General features: G+C 41.4%; 1 protein-coding gene across 6 annotated transcripts in view; it reads right to left on the reverse strand.

Moving 5' to 3' along the window:
* The window catches only part of peli1b (pellino E3 ubiquitin protein ligase 1b), a 37,642-nt gene extending 26,463 nt beyond the window's left edge, over positions 1–11,179 (reverse strand). For all 6 annotated transcript variants that reach the window (XM_041050049.1, XM_041050054.1, XM_041050053.1 and 3 more), the window contains exon 1: positions 10,745–11,179. The gene's annotated coding sequence lies outside the window, so the exon portion shown is untranslated. The remainder of the gene's footprint in view (positions 1–10,744) is intronic.
* Between the last annotated feature and the right edge of the window lie 6,816 nt (positions 11,180–17,995).

Here is a 17,995-nt window from a genome sequence, read left to right on the forward strand (position 1 = left end):
GATTTACACAGAGTCAGCGTGTCGATGCACACAGGAAATCCCAATTCCCTGCCCACTCGCAGACAGGCATGCACTTGTCATGTTCAGTGGTCCCTGGAGGTGATCTCCAGCGTGTCTACATGTGTGTCTGCGTGTGCGTGTGCATGTGCATGTGGTCCAATATTCACATTAAGATGGATGGAAACATACTGTATGCCAGAATCACACGAGCCCCATGACGCATTGCTCGAGAGGAAGGAAGAAGCAACAGTGTTCAACAGTTAGACAGTCACATCGAGGTTAGGAAACACTGGAGACAAAGGGTCGTAGCCCTGGTAACCTCTAGATTTAACCTGAATGTGCCTGCTGTGAAATGACTCCCCCAAAATACACCTGACAGGATGATCAACACATAAAACTCCTCAGGCAGAAAAACACCTTTTACTTAAAGCGGCTATTCAACCCGACCATCCATTTCCAGCCACTTATCCAGGGTCGGGTCACAGATGGATGGACGGACAGACAGGGGATCAAATGACAATGTAAAAACCACAGAGCAAAATGAAAGGAATTTTCACCTGAATCTGCAGCTGTTTTCAATGAGAAAGATCTAAAGACTCACTGTACACCACCTGCTCAGCACTAAACAACAGACACACAACTAGATGGTGAACACAGTGGAGCATTTAGCAGCTAAATCAGATATCAGAGACCAAAAACATAGCTAAAAGAGCATGAATATGGATTTAGGTTCCCCAGGTGGGCACAAACACGACTCCAGATGAATGATAATGTTGCTCTGTGACTGAAGGATATGTTAAAGGTGGTAAAGGTGGGGCTAATTTTTTTTTAAACTGCTTTATATATTGCTGGGTTACTTGTAAATCCCCCACCCCCCAAGGATCAGTAGATCCCTATTTTAACCTATAATTATACACAATTGCATTTTGTGTTATTAATCTGAATCTGCTGGTGCTTACAACTTATTTCAGCTCTGAGGCAGAATGAACAAGCACCTAACACATTGTCTTGCACTGTCTAAAGAAAGAAAGGCTTCTAGTGCTGAAAAAAAAAAAACAGTAAGATTGAAAGTGAAGTCATCATACTTTCTCCCTGCAGCACCATACGGCCACGTAATCACCAGCACGATTTGTGATTTCCAACCACATATATACAGCATATTTGTCTTCACTGACTGTGATTTGGTTTTGTTTGTCTGAATCGTGAAAGTTAAGCAGAAGTGTAACTCAGTCTGGATGAGAGAGTCTGCCAAATGCCACAAATGTAGACGTGAAATAAACCGTAGACTTATCCTGCTTACTCAGGATGGTGCACACATGCTCTGTAACACTGTGAATAAAAAATTAATTAGCCTCAGACCATCTGTCATTTTTTATGTGTGGTAACTTACATTTCCTCCTTTTTTTTTTTTATATGAAAATACATTACAAGACATCCACACTCAGTGGTGTCTGGACTCTCTGGAGCAAACACTGCCCCGCAAAAGAAAGCTTATAAACCTATAAACACAAAGCAGACCACTTCCTTGTGTGCTGTTACCTGCACAGTGAGCCTACACGGACGCTGAAGTGGCCAATATTAAGACATGCTGAGCTACTTGTAAGAGGATCTTCCGTAGCTTTGACTATGACGGAAAAAAGAAGGAGCCTGTAACAAGGCCGATTAGAATAATCCACTTGGGCTTGATGCCAAGCGCTTGATCAGAGGAAGCGTTGCCACAACAATACTCACACTCATCAGCTATAAACAGCAAGGCATGAAATATGTGGAGCAGGTCAGGAAAAGGCCTTGGACATTAGAAACAAGGTGAGGAATGTACGCCCGAGATGTGTTGTTGAAAGCACACGTGAACATAGTGAAGATGGCATCAAAAGCCGCTGAGCCTCAGGCTTAACAACACCGGCCCATGAGGACACATGCTGAAATGTCCCGTGGGTGTTCATGACTGCTGAAAAGTCAACACACTTCACACCTCTCTGACCAGTTTCAGCTGTGAACCTCACGCGATAACCAGGCCGCCGATCCCCTCAAGAAAAATACACATTTTTAACTTCAAAAGTATGCTAAGTGCTCGCAGGAGCAGATCTTTCCCAGTGCATGACAGCGGCATTCGCACCTCCACCCTCCACTCCTAAAAGAGTTGGACCCTTCGGCGCCAAATTCCTGCTGAGAATTAAATTAACTGGTCAAAACAAACTACCGGTTGCTCTGGAGTCTCCAGGAGACTGGCATCTCCACAGAATCCGGGACTGCTCCCACAAAAACAGGGACCTCAGTTTGAGCCTGAGGGGCTGGATAACTGGATTTGTGTCCGAGGTCAGTGGACTCATTTCACTGTGAAGAGCAGGCTGAACCTGACGCGTGACCAATGCGTCACTTCATGCCAATGCTTCCTCATTTCTGCTGTTAGCAATACTGTCTAATAAAAGCAGCTTAGGAAGAATAATTAAAAAAAGATTGTTCCTGTTGTTATTTATTTATTTTTCTCTCTGACGTTTAGAATATTCCCGTGAATCAGACTTCCCAGAATCTAACTTAGGCTCCATTAGATTAAAAAAAGAATTGGATTAAAGCTATATTCTAGAAAAAGTGGCTAAAACAGAAAAACTCCTTTTGTGTGCGGAATGGGAGAAATTAATTTTCCATAAGGTCTATTCTTTGATTTACTTAAGAGATTACTATTCCACCTAAGGTTAGGACCACAGTTTGCTAAAAGTTTCTAGGGCTGCAACTAACAACAATAACGTTTGTTGATTAATTGATTAATAGTGTCGGATTATTTACTTTTTTCAAACAGAAACCAAAGAGCTTCAACTTACTACCATGTAACAAAAGAAAACCAGCAATTATTCACATTTTATTTGACAGGCAGATTAAAGTATTTGAAAGATATGTGATATTTTTACTGTATAATTAAGCGTTACACCCACAAGCACACAAAGACTGAGACAGAATGACGCACTTATCTCCAGAGAGTAAAACTAATAGGGCTGTCCCAGACATATATGTGAATAAATGTGGTGAACAATCAAAAAAGTGTGACTTACTCTTTTTTTCTCACTTCACTCCATGCTAAAGTGTAACTGGAAAAGTTACTGGGACAATTTGTTCCTATGTTTTGTGCTTTGCCTTTTTCAGTGTCCAGGGCAGGTCCACTGTCTGTGCTTTGTCAGAGCAGCCTACTGGTTTTCCTGTAAGCTGCACTGGGAGGAGGGCTAGCTTGATGACAGAAGGTAGAGGAAGAAATGGGAGGGCCGGCGTTTGAATTACAGTCTCATCAATGATTCAGTGGGAAGAACACAGCCCGGTGTATGCACGCACACAACAAACAGCTCTGCTGGTGGACGTGCAAAAAGACACACAAACCGAAAAACACAGGCAATCACAGACGCAGACATATAAGCACACGCGGGCCAGGGTGGCAAACTCGGTCAGACACAGACGAACGCGGCAGTCCATGTCTGTGTGAAAACAGTGTGCATTACTGTACACGGACTGGACAACTAAACACACATGGATATATGGACATATGGACATGCAATCAAACACACACACCAAGTGCTTCTGGAGCCGAGCACCATCTCCTGATTGTACAAAGCACACAATGTGACCTTCCTAGAAACACGCAACAGCAGCACACAGAGCCTGAAAATCAGTGTGTGCGTGAAGCTTAGAAGGACACGGCATTCATCTGCACTCAGCGCTGTAGGGAAAATTACTCAACCTAATTAAATTGCAAACGTACACATTGTAGAAATCCGTACGAAACGAAACCTCATTACTGCGAGGCGTTACTGAGGTCAACATGTGTCATTCTTCAGGTAGAAAATAAAGCCATAGCACACCACGCATTAGTATGTACACTATGGTGGGATGGGATCCAAACATTCATCTGTCAGTTCATGTCTGTTTGACATATGAATGGTGTCACAGTGAGTTCTGTCTAATCCTGAGAAAGTACAGTCTATGTATGACTGATTCCAGCTTTGTGATGAACTATTTTGCCTTTCAGGCGATAAATTTCCTCTGTACTTACACATTTATCATGGTGTTTAATAGATAACATACCACTTGCTGGTATGGTTAAACCACTGTTACTATAGGGAAAATGCTGTGTGAGAAAGTTTAATTCCACGAGTTTGCTTATTGTTCTCAGTACCGAGGAAGGAATGCCAACTGTAGCGGTCAGCTGTAGCACCAAGTGTCGTCAGATGTGTCAGATTTTTAGAATTTGGTGAGACTGAACTATTTACAGTCATCCCATCATCCCAGCTATAATTCAAAACAGGATGGAGATATGAGACGTGAAACGTGGGTATGAAATCATTCTGTTCCTGAGTAACCCAAACTGAAACTCGTGATTACAGTGCCTACAGTAGAGAACAACAGTGAAAACAGTCTTCTACAGTTGCGTGCCTGGGGCTGATTCATGTTTCCGCTCACCATCCGTTCCTGTTTGAAATCCTTGCAGTGTTGGTGAAGGTTGCATTTCTCTGGGGAGGCAAGAGAGAACAGTCTGTGTAGGTCCAACTGTGCTGCACCTGGCCATAGTTTGTAATCATTAGCCTCTTGTCCAGCCAAATGAGACGGGCTAGTGCTTAGTGCTGCTAGCATTCAGGCTTCAGCGGGGATAGTTATGGTTATGGCAGTACTTCCACTTCAGACCTCTGGCTCTGTCCCCTAGACTTTTTAAAATAAAGCAGACCTAACTTTTGTGGAAATAAGTGGGACAAAAAGTTTATCTTTGGTCTAAACAACCATTTCACATATTATATAATCAACTGCGTTCAAAAACCGAGTGTTTTATATCTCAGCAACTTTCTGCCACTGCTACATTGAGCGCAAGGACCCTCAGACTTTGATTATTTAACGCATTTTCAGCAATTACTGCCCCATGTTTCTCTGCACTGGCAAAAACAGCAGTAACCCCTGGGGAAGCCACAGGGTCAACACGATACACACTCAACTTTGTGCATGTGAGGATGTACACACAAGCTCATTTGAGACAGGAAGGTTGGAAAGTGCAGCAGGAAATGGCAATCATGAATGATCAGAGGGGACCTGATAATTACAGGTCTGTGTCTACATATGAAAACGTATATATAAGAGTGTGTGTGCCAGATTATGTCAGCAGTTTCAGCTGCAGTTGCCTATATGAGCAAACTTCACAGAAAGGAAACCACAGAAATGGTATCTTGAGAATCACACAAACACACACTCTCAAATCTTTCTTTCACATTTCATGCATAACCTCAAAGCTTTCAGTTTCCGAAAGTGACGGACTGCCATGATATAAAGAGAATTTAAGCTCCTCGCAGCAACAGGTTGTGGTTTGAGTCAAGGCAGAGGTGTTAAACATGACATCGAACACACCCAAAACAGAAAAGTGAATTGGCAGCTACTTTTGATTTGATTATCAAAAATAGCTGCAGGTTAAATTTCTGCCTATCAACTAAGTGAGAAATCATCTGGTTACAGTTTGGTTTCATATAAATATGATGAGCAAAAACAGGTTTTTCTTTCTTTCTATCTTTACTGGTGAAAAGATAGAAAGTGGTGGAGCTAGAGGAGGAGGAGAGAGAGAGCGAGAGACAGATATATATAATCTTGTAATATATTTGTGTGTGTGTGTTCAGAAAATATTACCCATCATGCAGTACCATCAGGGAGGCGTCTGATCAGTCCCAAATTTATTGAATACAGTGATAAAGAACTATCGTGTCCTGCAACAGATGCTCTGGTCCCCACAGAGCCCTGATCTGAACACCATGGAACCAGTCTGGGATCACATGAAGAGACAGAAGAAGCTGAGAGAGACTGAATCCACAGGAGAACTGTGAAAAGTTCTCATGCTTGGAACAACCTACCTGCCAAGTACCTTGAAAAACTGTGTGCAAGTGAGAGCTGGTTCTGTTTCAAAGGCAAAGGGTGGTCACAGCAAATTCTAATCTGATTTATGCTTTTTTTAAAACTGCTAATCAAACCTATTTCCTACTGCAATATTTATAAAGCATCCTCACTTTATTTTTAGCGCGTAAACCCACTGCACAGAACTGTGTTTACTGCTACGTTATTTTTTTTCCCCAAAATATGTTTCGGCTCTACTTGTGTCAGCACATCCCTGACATTTACATGACACAGTTAACACAGTTTTTCCTAGAACTCCACCAAAATTTATAAATAAGGAAGCTATTCATGAATTCAGCCCACTTACCGTTAAAGTAATAAAGTTGCCAAATAGGACTGTGGACTCCCTAACAACTTTTTTTTTTTCTTTAAAGGAGCTGAACAGCTTCACTATGTCCCACCCCCACCACCCCATCTCACTTTTCTGACTCAGGTATTAAAAACCTTGACAGAGAAGCAAAGGGAAGAAGAGAGAAATGAGAAATTAGAAAGGTATTCTTCATGTTTATGGAATAAAACAGGTGACCGTAGTCACACCCAAAATAGCTCCTGAAATAAATAATAAATAGTCCCCTCAGAGGAGTGAGATTGAGGCAGGTGGTGTGATGAAGAAGGTGAGCGCACACAGAAATAGAAAGGACTACACGTCATTCCACAGTCTGCACTGAGCTATTGTGCAGGTTCTCTGCCCATGTGCTCTGTATTGTGCTCCTGCACTGTGCCATCCTTACACGTGTGTTAACAGTTACTGTGAGCAGATTTTAATAATTCATGTGGTTTACAATAAACTGATCAGCAATGATGAGTTGACATAATTCAAACAATAACGTAGATGGGTGGTGACCTACAGAAAGCATTTTGTTTTTACCAGAGGGGGGCAAATGGAGGAACTTGGTGACTGTTTGTTCCTCTCCTACCTTAGTTTAAACAGTATTTTTCTGCTCCTGCGTGTGGTGTTAGTTCTAACATGAACTCTGTTTCACTATCAGTCCATAAACAATCAACACACTGCCAAAGTTGTCCAGGGGGAGCTTGAACATTTGAATTTAAGTTTTAAAAATATCAAGATTGCTGACTATGTTTCTGTTTCTAGCTCATCAAAAGTGAGTATTTGATGTTTTTCTTTATCATACAGTATCATTCACTGAATATCCTTGGATTTAGGATTAGTAGTCAGGCAAAATAAGACATCTGAAGATGTCTCTTTGGTCTGTGGGAACTTCTAACGGACCTTTTTTCACTATTTTCCAGTGGTTATGCTGACAAAGCGATTACCTCATAAATCAAAACTGAATCAGCAGAATGATTCATAAAAGATAACTTGAACAACAAAACAACGCTTATCCTAGGGCTTTATAAATTCCCATTCATGGATATATGGAGACAGGCGGGAAAAAAAAAAGATCTGGGAACAAAGATCTGGAGTTTCTGGTTAGTCCTGACATCAGTCTGAGGTTGAGCCACATGAATTGTGGTTAGCTATGGTCAAAAAGCAAGGTGATAATCTGTTTTGTGTTCTGTTTAAACGCATCTCTACACCAACAAGACTGTAACATGTTTTCTGCACATACAAATCCAAAGTACACTCCATATTAAATATATATGTATCCTTACAGCCCTACAGCAGAGCAGCCTGTCACCTAAACTGCTCGAAGAACGAATTCTCTGTGAGAAAACCTACAAGAGAAATTGACTGATAATGATTTTTACAAGAGGGAGAACATAAGAGAGCACAAGCTGCCTCAAACAACACTATGGAAAAACGCTGGTGGTTTAAACCCCCCCCCCCCCCCCTTCTTCCCCACCTCGCAGAAACAAGGCCATAAAAACGTGCCCACTGTCTGACCCACTTTCCATGACAGACGTAATCTCCCTACACAAACTTCAGCCTGTTTACCAGCCCAGCAGAGAGTAAGCCGGACCGGGAGGAGGGTGCCAAGCTCCTCACACACAGCAGGGGGAAAGCTGCTGCTCAGCTGTGCTGACGATCACACCCCCCCAGATCCCTGCCGAGCTCGCGGGCCCTCCCTGATTAAACTGCACACCACAGACACGTGCACGCACAAAGATAAATGCAAACGCTTTTCCCCACAACACAAACATACTGTACACATTCTCAAGGTTTAAAAGTGTGCAACACACACAGCCATTTGGCGTGTTTTTGATTTGTTGGCTCAAACACGCTCATCATCAAGATGTTAACCACCAGCTGCTGGCATGATTGTTAAAGCTTTCATCTATTTCCACTGAGCAAATACGCCATAAAAGTAGGTTTCCACACAGTTCACATTTAAATCTGCTGAAGAGCAAACTGCTGAATTCATTCACACAAAATCCAAATTTTATCCATTTATCCTATTTATCTATTTATATTTTTTAAAGCCCTTTTTCACTCTCTGCTGTCAAACTTTGGCTGCTAGATACACACATGTCATGGTGTAATGCAATGCTTTGGAGTTTGGACACACTGATTAGATAAGGTGAGCTCAGTATACCCACACATAAAACATATTCCATGTTAAAAAACACAAAAAAAAAGTTGTAGTAACTTCTTCTGCAACCAAATGGTTTTTTTAACTTACTTAAATGAGCAAATCCAAATTTCTAAACATATACATTATTTACATATTCTACACAAATACTCTCAGAAGCTTGTGGATATTATGAAAATTATACCTAATATAAATTTTACATAAAATCCTGCATTACAACCACTTTAGCAAAGATTTAGTATTTGTTTTAATCCCAGAAGTTCATATAAATACAATAACAATGCTGCCGAACCTTTAAAAAAGTAAACTCTTCAAAATCTGAATATTGAAAGTCACATACGGCAGGAACATCTGTTACAGTACTTTAAATGGGTTTCATGGTCCTACTAGAGGACGAATCTTGCCGAGCCTATTAAGGACGGTGTAAAATGTTTATTTAAAATAAAAACATTTTGAATAATTGATTAATTCGGGATTACGCAGAATTTTTTTTTTCCCCGGACGGAGGCGATACAGCATCCAGCCCGGGCTGAGACTAGGAGGCCTCTCTGTGTCCCCACAGACCAGGTTACTAATGATACAGGCAGCACTGAGCCTCCATTAAGACATCAGAGCTCTCTGTGCGCTCCCGTCTGACACCGTCGGCTCCGGTTTCCTCCCTGAAACTGAGACTCTAAACCGTGTTGGAGAACACGCACTCAGGCCTGCAGGCAACACACCCAATGCAAATGTGCAAACATAAACGTGTACAGTACATGCTGCACTTACTCGGTCCCCTGTTACGCGTCAAACGCTGTGTTCGGAGCACCTCGCACTAGAAGTTATCACCATTTATAGGACTGTGAGAATGCAGACTGTAAATAGCCTGTGCAAATATATAATAACGATTCTTCATCCTTCCTTACAACAGGGCAACACTGTTTTAGCAGGTATCAGTGCTGCAATCTGACTCCCGTGTAGCTTTCTACACCAGATTTGGCTCTGTTATGGTCACTGCTAGATCTGATAAGGACCCAAACTATGCAGTGTAGTCCGCTGCAGGATATTGATAATTTTCAAACAGAGATGATTGCTGAACTATGCATCTCTCTGTAGCTTTATGTTTTGAACCAGTTCAGACAAATTCTCATCCACATTTTGTTTACGATTTTTTCCTGTGTTTTATGTTCAACATGCACAAAAAAAATATTTAAAGAACAGGAAAAAGTTGCTGCATTGTCTTGTCTCACTGTGGGGAAGCTGTAGGACATAAAAAGACATGCAATAATTACGTAGGCGCAAAGTTTCAGTGTTAAATGTTGCTCTTATGCAAGTATTACCACTTTGTAGTTATTGCTGCTAACTTCAGCTGGTGACTAACTCTCATTTGAAAGCCCTGTTCAAATTCAAACCAGTCCGGTTGGGTTGGTAAATGGGTGACGACGCCGAGGGAACGAAATGCTCTGACCACTACCACTGACCGACATTTCACAAAAACCTCCTGATTAATCATCACGCTGACAAGCAGACAATGGAAATGAGGCCTGGGGCATCCTGGTGGAGCAGATGGAGTTAATGCACGTCTGTATTTACTTCACTGAGATCCCTATCAGGAACAAAATGTATCACATCGTCATCTACGAGCCAGTACAGTGTGAAAGAAACAGAGAGCGGGAGACGGAAAGAAAGAGAGGGGGGAGGAAGGGGGTGAGAGGGCTGAATGAGGGTGGGAGGGGAGGGAGGGTGGTCATTAACTGGCAATCAAGATTTAGTGATGGCAAGAGTCCATGCATTTGCTTAACTCCTTATCAGGCAATGTTCCATTTCTCACTCACCCTCCACCCCCTCCACCCCTCCACCCCCACCTCCCTGTGACAGTTCAGCATGCAGGCTGGAAGTGATGTAAACTAATACCTGCATCTCCGGAGCCTCCATTCACACACCAGAATACATATATCTTTATGGAGCCTCTTGATTTCCACTGAGGTAAAATAAAAGACCGAGTCAAAGCAGGTGCATGATTGCGTGTGTGTGTGTGTGTGAGAGAGAGAGAGAGAGAAAGAGGGAGAGAGGGAGAGTTTTGCAGAAGACTTGACAAAGATCGGTGCTTTGCAGCTGTAGCACTCACAGTAAAAACCCCTGTGATGACTTACCTGCCGAGTGCTCACCAAATGAGCTAAAGCAGCGTTAATAAACAATCAGTTCAAAGGACAAAGCAGGTGACGACAAATAACAGAGTACTGAATAGGCTGGCTAGCGCTGGATTAGCCTACTAACGGTCCAACCGTTGTCACTGTCGTTATCATCATAATTATTATTATCGTTCTTAGTAAATGAAGTCAGGTGGTTTATAAACGTGTACTCACTGCGGTTTCAATGATGAAGTCCTTTTTATTGTGTCCGGTCGGCGGGGCTCACTGAGCTCTGCTGCTGCTGCCTGGCTTTCCCAACTTGCTGAGGCTAGCAAGCTAGCTAACGCTCCACCGGCACATACACATACACACACGCACAAACACACGCACACACATCAAAAAAAAAAAAAAGGAAATTTCGTCTTAATTTCTCCCCCTCAAGGATGAATTACCAAAAAAAAAAAAAAAAAAAAAAACATATATCAAAAAAAGAAAAGAAAACGAAAACAAAAAAAAACAACGGACGTCAATAGGGTTCTGGTGTTCTGTGTTCTCCTCTTCCTGGAGTTACAGCCGGTCACCGTGACACAGAATATCCACGGTGTTTTGTTCTAAATGACAGGCTCTCGGTGTGCCGTCCTTTGTTGTGAGCATCTCAGCGTAAACACAGAGCTGACCCGTCCTGCCCGTTCACTGTAGCTGGAGGAGGAGACACAGAGGAAAAAAAATATACACACACATAACACACGCACGCACGGACGCTCACGTCGCCGCAAAGCATTCTGGAACCTGTAGTTTTACATGCTGCTTGTTCATCCACTTACTTATCACTCGCTCACTGTGAAGTGTGGAGGTTAATTTGGAAAAGTTTTCCAATGATCACATATATGCTCAGAGATACAGACTGAACCTACAGCTGCCATATTCTACATTCAAGCTTATTCAGTGTTTTGCATGTACCGATTATTAAAAAATGGAACCTGGGGCTCAGACAGGTAAGAGGCCCCGGCACTTCCCATAGAAACACGTTTCTTTGTAGTCGCTTTGTGTTTGTTTGTGGTCATTCTATGCCTCTCATTGCTTTGTCTCTTTGTTTTGCATCTGGTTTGGGTTGTTTTGCATCTCATTATAGCCATTTTGCCCCACTTTTTGGCCACATTGCTGCCTCTTTGGGATCATTTTGTGTCTCTCTGTGGTCATTTGTCCCCTCTAACTTTGGATATTGTTTGAAATCTTAGTAACTGGTCACCAAAGCTGTCAGTTGCCATGTGAAATAAAAAAAAATAGAAAATCACAAATCTTTAGTGACTTAAAAGGTCAGAGCCTCGATAATCACACCTGTTGAAAACAAAGTGTTCTGATTTGACGTACAGCAGACGGCTACATGAACTCACCTTGAACAACAGCGAGGCCTTCAGGGGCTGCTCTGCTTCATTGCCTCCACACTGAACCATGTGAAGCTGTGAGATTCAGGCTCCGCAGAAACGCGTGACTGACTCTCCCTCATCTGCACTTTCATGCTCGCTTTCATTCAAAACACCTTACATACCATGAGTGCTTCAGCTTGCAGTCTGGGTGGACCCAGCTTGAAACAGTGCTTGCAAAGTTGTGTCTGTCTTTGTTGCTATCTCCTCCGTCTTTAGCTATCTTTATCGCTAGAATGCTGCAAGCCTTCAGAAACCACTTTTACATGATTGGAGGTCAGACAGTATCTGCTTTACATAGCTTTGTTTCACATAAACTTTTATTTTGATCCTGAATAGTGCAGGAAATGTACTTGGACACCGGCAGACATAAGAAATACAGTTATGTTTGAATCTGGATCCGACTGCAGTTGTCTTACCTAATCCCAAAGATTCAGAGACATATGTGTGTTCACATCATCTACTTTAATGGAGCTACATCAAAAACATCACAAAAATTTAATTTAGTCTCTCAATGTTAGAAAATGCTTAAACATGTCCTGAATGCCCACTGGGATCCAGATCCAAACCAAAGACTAATCAGTTGCTCTTGACCCATGGCCCTAATGTTCCAGTACATTTCACTGAAATCTTTTTACTTGTTCTTGAAATAGCCTTGAGATAATAATAACAGAAAGCCCATCATACACCACTAGAGTTTTACTGTTCAAGTGCACTTGTTTCCTCCGCAGGTGGAGCACACAAACCCAGTGTAATATACTGTTTAAATCCACATTTCTGTTGGAAGTACAGCACTCTGCGGTGCCTGGTATCACGGTGGTTAAGGTGCACTCCATAAAACACTATATGTCCATGGTTTGATTACAGTCAGGGATCTTTGTTGCATGTCCCATATTTCCTGTCTGTTTGAGTTTGGTGGAGCATGCACAGTGACACTAGAAATTATGTTTATACGTTAGAAAATAGTTTTCCCAGTTACACTGTGGTGACAAACCTAATTGCTCTCTGAATTATGTTTTAAACTAAATGACAAGAGTAGTAAAATATTCAGATAATCCAAAATGATATTAGAGCAGCTCAGGAGACACTGCTCACAAGTGACGTGCCTGATGATGGGACAATATTAAACAGGTGAAATGAAACCTGAAAAAAAGAAATATCAGATGTCCCTCAAAGTCTAACAGCTGTGGAAACGTTGACCTTCCAACTCATTCATTTAAAATGACCTTTCTCTCCCAAAGATTTCAGAAGTGAATCTGTCCCAGATGTGGAGCAAACATCATTGCTGCAATACTGCTCCAGCTGTGTGCATATGATTCCTTTAGTTTCTGAGATTGTGTGTGTGTGTGTGTGTGTGTGTGTGTGTGTGTGTGTGTGTGTGTGTGTGTGTGTGTGTGTGTGTGTGTGTGTGTGTGTGTGTGTGTGTGTGTGTGTGTGTGTGTGGTTGCCTGTGTATATATGCATATGTTTGGTTTGAGTGCGAGACAACTCCCTCAGTGTGAGAATGGGTGGAAAAATCAGGTGAAGCCAAGAACAGATTAACTAGAACTTAACTTCCCTCGTGGTAATCAAACACATTCACACACACAGACACACACAGATATATGCAGAGAGAGACAGACTTTTTTTTACACTGTTGAGACGCTGTAAAACACACACGTACGTTTGCTAATAAAATACACGCCTGCTGCCACACCGAACGCCAGAAGTGAGTAGTGGGCGTCACAAGTTTTTTGCAACAAGCTGCAGAGCCTGAAAGAAGACTCTGCCTTTAAGACTTTGCTTTAAGAAACATAAGAAACCATGTGTGCCTGTATGTATGCACACACACAAACACACACACACTCATGCACACATCTTACATAATCTTTGCACACATTTTAATCTGTGTTTGAACCATCCTGTTTACGTTGCCATGGTTACAACACCAACACCTCTTCTGGACGTTTCCAGGGCTTGAAGTAGCAGACACACCTTCCTTTGATTCCACGGGTGAAGGCGCTGCTGCCAGTTCACTTCACTCCTGATGGATGTTTTGACAAGTGCTTCTCTTTCCAAGAGCCAATGGGCTGCACTTCTGTGTGAAACATCAGGATATTATGAAAAATGGTGCATGTGGTCTTATTACAACCTCCAGGTACACGATGGAGCACGTGGTGGAACACGCAAACCTATTTTATTATGAGAGGTATACTGTATTTTATCTGTTACAGGTGGATTTTTGGACCAATTAATTACAATTAAAATAATTCCACATTCATTATACTTAATTAATTATAGCATGTAAAAAAGACATCAAACAGAAAATACTACATGACATGATACTACATAAACTTAATTAGAAACACAAATGAAAAACATAAAACAAATGAGGAAGGTAAAAAACGATTCACAGAAGCAATAAAAAATGCATGTTAAGAAATAAGATTCCTTCTTTTTCTGCTCATTTTCATGCTTTTTATGTTTGTATTTTTTTTGGTTTGTTTTCTTTTTTTTTTTCACCCAATACTGCATTGCAGTAAAACTAATATGAACTTTAATTTGATGAACCTGGGAAAAACTGTTGGTCATGAATGTAATAACACAATTAATAAAAATTATGTAAATCTTTATTATAAATATTTTTTGTGCTTAATAGAAAATGTTTAAAAACAAGAACTGGTGACTAAATAAAATAGGACATGCAAAAAGTGAAGTCTAGACTGTTGAGACCTTATGTCATAATTTTTGCTTCCTTAAACCTGACTGCAAGACGATCTAAAAACCCTGAAGAGACTTTTTGGCTGCAGAGCAGCTAGTTGAAGAAGTCTGCGATGAAATATGACCATTAAAATATTTAAATCTGCTCTGAGTCTATGTTGTAACCAGAGGTGCAGAAATATCATCTCTTGGCCTGTGTGTGTGTGTGTGTTAAAACCTCTGCTTCTGCATTCTGATTGAAACATACATGAAAAGTTTCTCCTGTCTGCAGCTGAGGAAAAATAAAAAGATGATTTTAGTTGCAGCAGAGTTTAATCCGAAAAACACATAATAGATTTTCACAGCTCAGTATTAACAACAACAACTTAGTGCAAATTTCAGTAAGTGTGCGGGTTTACTGCAGCGTCTGTGTTTGACAGGACGCAGGTCTGCTGCTGAATGTTTTCACAGAGATTGAACTGTGACCTCAGGTTTATGAGTCCTGTTTAGCAACTCCAACACCAACTGATTAAAGAGTTTTCAAGCTCTAAAAATGCTGCTGTTTTGAAATGGGGGATCAAAACAGCTTATACTACCTTATTTCCCCAGCTGAAGTTATTTTGGCACCAAACTCCTCGGTTACAGTCACACAAACAATCTGTTTTTGCCCTGACTTACTTGACTCAATACATTTCCTTGACATGATGTAAGTGCCCAGAAACTCAGCAAAAGCATCTGCTCTTGTCCCATGTGATGCGGACAGTGGACAAAGTGTGTGGGATTGCATTATAAGGGCAGGCTGTTCTCAGCAAGCATTTTATTCTTTGTTGTTGTTGTGCGATAAGACCAAAACATAGCAACAGCTGGGCTTCGTTCGGCCACACAAGGGAGTCAGGAGGGCTGCGCGGAGAAGTCTTCACTGGTGTGACAGGATTATGTGATAGAAACATGCTGTGCTCATGCGTAGCCAAATATTAAATAACACTACTGTCCCGTGTTTGAGGGGCCGAGCCGAGTGCTGTTGTCGTGCTGCCATGGTGACAGTAACCATGCGCAGGATAATGTTTACAGAATGTTTAGCATATCACAAAGCAGGCACATAGGGTGACTGGACCAGATGAATCAAACGTGTGTGTGTCTGTCTGTGTGTGTGTGTGTGTGTCTGTGTGTGTATGCTGGCATTGCAAGACTGAATACATTTTTAACTAAGAGATTTTGGCATTGTTTAGTTGCCAGTTGCTCATTTTGTGAATGGATGCAGCGTGGAACTGGCACTGCCTAACAATGCCAGTGAAATACAAAGCATTAGAACTTACATTACATTACAGTAACGTAACTGTGTGCGAGTGAGGTAGTTTACTGCTCTATATTACTTGACGTGTTCATATGTTGCAGTATGCGCTGTAATGTGCTCCAGATGTTGTTTTGTATAAACAAAACACAAGGAAACTCCTCACTTGGTAACGGCGTTGCTTAATCGCACTGAGACGGGCTGAGAAGGCTTGACCTCTTTCCTGATAAGATTTCAAAATACCAGCACCTGTCCGGACACATCATGGCACAGACAAATGCAGGCTACAACTGATATTTGGCAACCCCTGAATGCATCTAGGTTGCAAACGGGTTATGAGCAGTTTGAGAAGATAAACCAAGCAGTTCAAGAGGCAGACAAACTGGCACGACGCTTTTCCATCTCAGCTGCTGGTGCATTGGCTCGCTGTGTGGCTGAGATGAGACTGTATGTTCTCAAAATTGTCCTGAAACTGTTGATTAAAATCAGTAATTCAAGTTTGCTTCATGTATTCATTTTAGGAAGGTTACAGTCTCCTCATCACTCATAAATATTTTTGTTTCTTTTGCAGGATTTTGACCAGTGCTCCTTCTTTGTTCCCTAAAGCTTCCAGTGCAGTTCTGCCTTTCACAATTTCTGTTTTTCATCCTATTTATACAGTATGATGAAATGCTGCCCATGTACCCTACCACTGTATTGTCACACTTCCCAGTAAGCTGGTGGCTTTTTTCTTTTTTTTTTACTCAAAAACTCTGCACCACATTTTCACATTGAATTGCTCTGTTTTGTCTAAATCACTCAAATAATTTAAACAGATGGAAACATGCACACCGATAATCACCATCAGCTGTTCAGTCTCCTCCGCAGCACAGTCATGATGACATTTTAGATGTGGCATCCTACTGGTTTCCCAGAGATCAAACACCTATCAATGCATCTTTAGGGATCCGTCTCCATGATGATAACAGTGGCAAATAGAAAAAGGAAGGTAAACTGTAATATACTGCAGCTGAGGACCATAACATAGCAGGTACAGCGATATCAGCTGTAGCTCCAGAGTTGGACATGGAGCTGACTGAAATCCTGAAACAATCTGGGTTATTGTTGGGAAGGAAAGTGAATGGTGAATAATTTTCATTTATCGTTAAGTAGCCTCTGTTTGTGTGTCCTTGAGCAATGTGTTTAGTCCCAAATTGGCCAAATGTGGCTGTCGTTTTTCAACAAGAGTGGAGTGAATGTGTGTGTGTGTGTATTTGTCTCATGGCAGAGTTTACTTCACATTCGCTGTGGGTTTTTTTCAAAATCAAGTAGAGGACAGGTAATTACCAGCGTCGATTTCCAGCTAATCCAGCTAATCCCTTCAACAAACACAGTCACTGGTAAACAAATACATTAAATACCAGTACATCAACTTTTTTTCCTAGTTACTCATCTAAACTACACATCTGTTCATGTACTTTTTCTGCTACAACTCAGGGATCAGTGAAGTTCATCTTATTCCTATGTCGCTCTTCTTCCTGTCATTCTTAGTGCTGCTATCTGTATATCGCCATTTCCTCCTTCAGCAATAGTAATTTGCTGCCTCTAATGTTTATTCAATGCACAAAAAAACTCCCCAAACCTGATATAATCTATCTCAGTAAATGTGAAGCATTCACTTGGTTCTTTTGCTTGGGGTTTGTTGATCTTCTCCCAGTTGAGGGGATGAAATCATCCTCCAAATACTGTACATCATGAGCTTTATACAAATGTATACACTTTACATTCAGTGCCGCCCTTTTGTTAGCTGGGACAGCAGTTATTTGAAGCCAGATTTAATTTCAAGCTATGATAAACTACTGCATAATGTTTTCAAGAAGAATAGAAGAACTGGAAATTTGGTAAATGTAATTACATGACGTGTTGCAAAATGATTAGAGGTAATGAGGACCAGATGTGGGCAGCAGTAAATTTGGTTTACGCTCTCTCCAAATGTTGCTGCAACTCTCTTTTAATTAAACTTTGAGAAACTTTGCAACATCAGAATCAGTTTCATCAGTTAGCTACAGTGCTCTCCTGTTATGTTTGATTGATTTTATTACAATTAAACAG

Source organism: Toxotes jaculatrix, chromosome 11 (genome assembly GCF_017976425.1).
Source record: "Toxotes jaculatrix isolate fToxJac2 chromosome 11, fToxJac2.pri, whole genome shotgun sequence".
Lineage (NCBI taxonomy): Eukaryota > Metazoa > Chordata > Actinopteri > Toxotidae > Toxotes > Toxotes jaculatrix.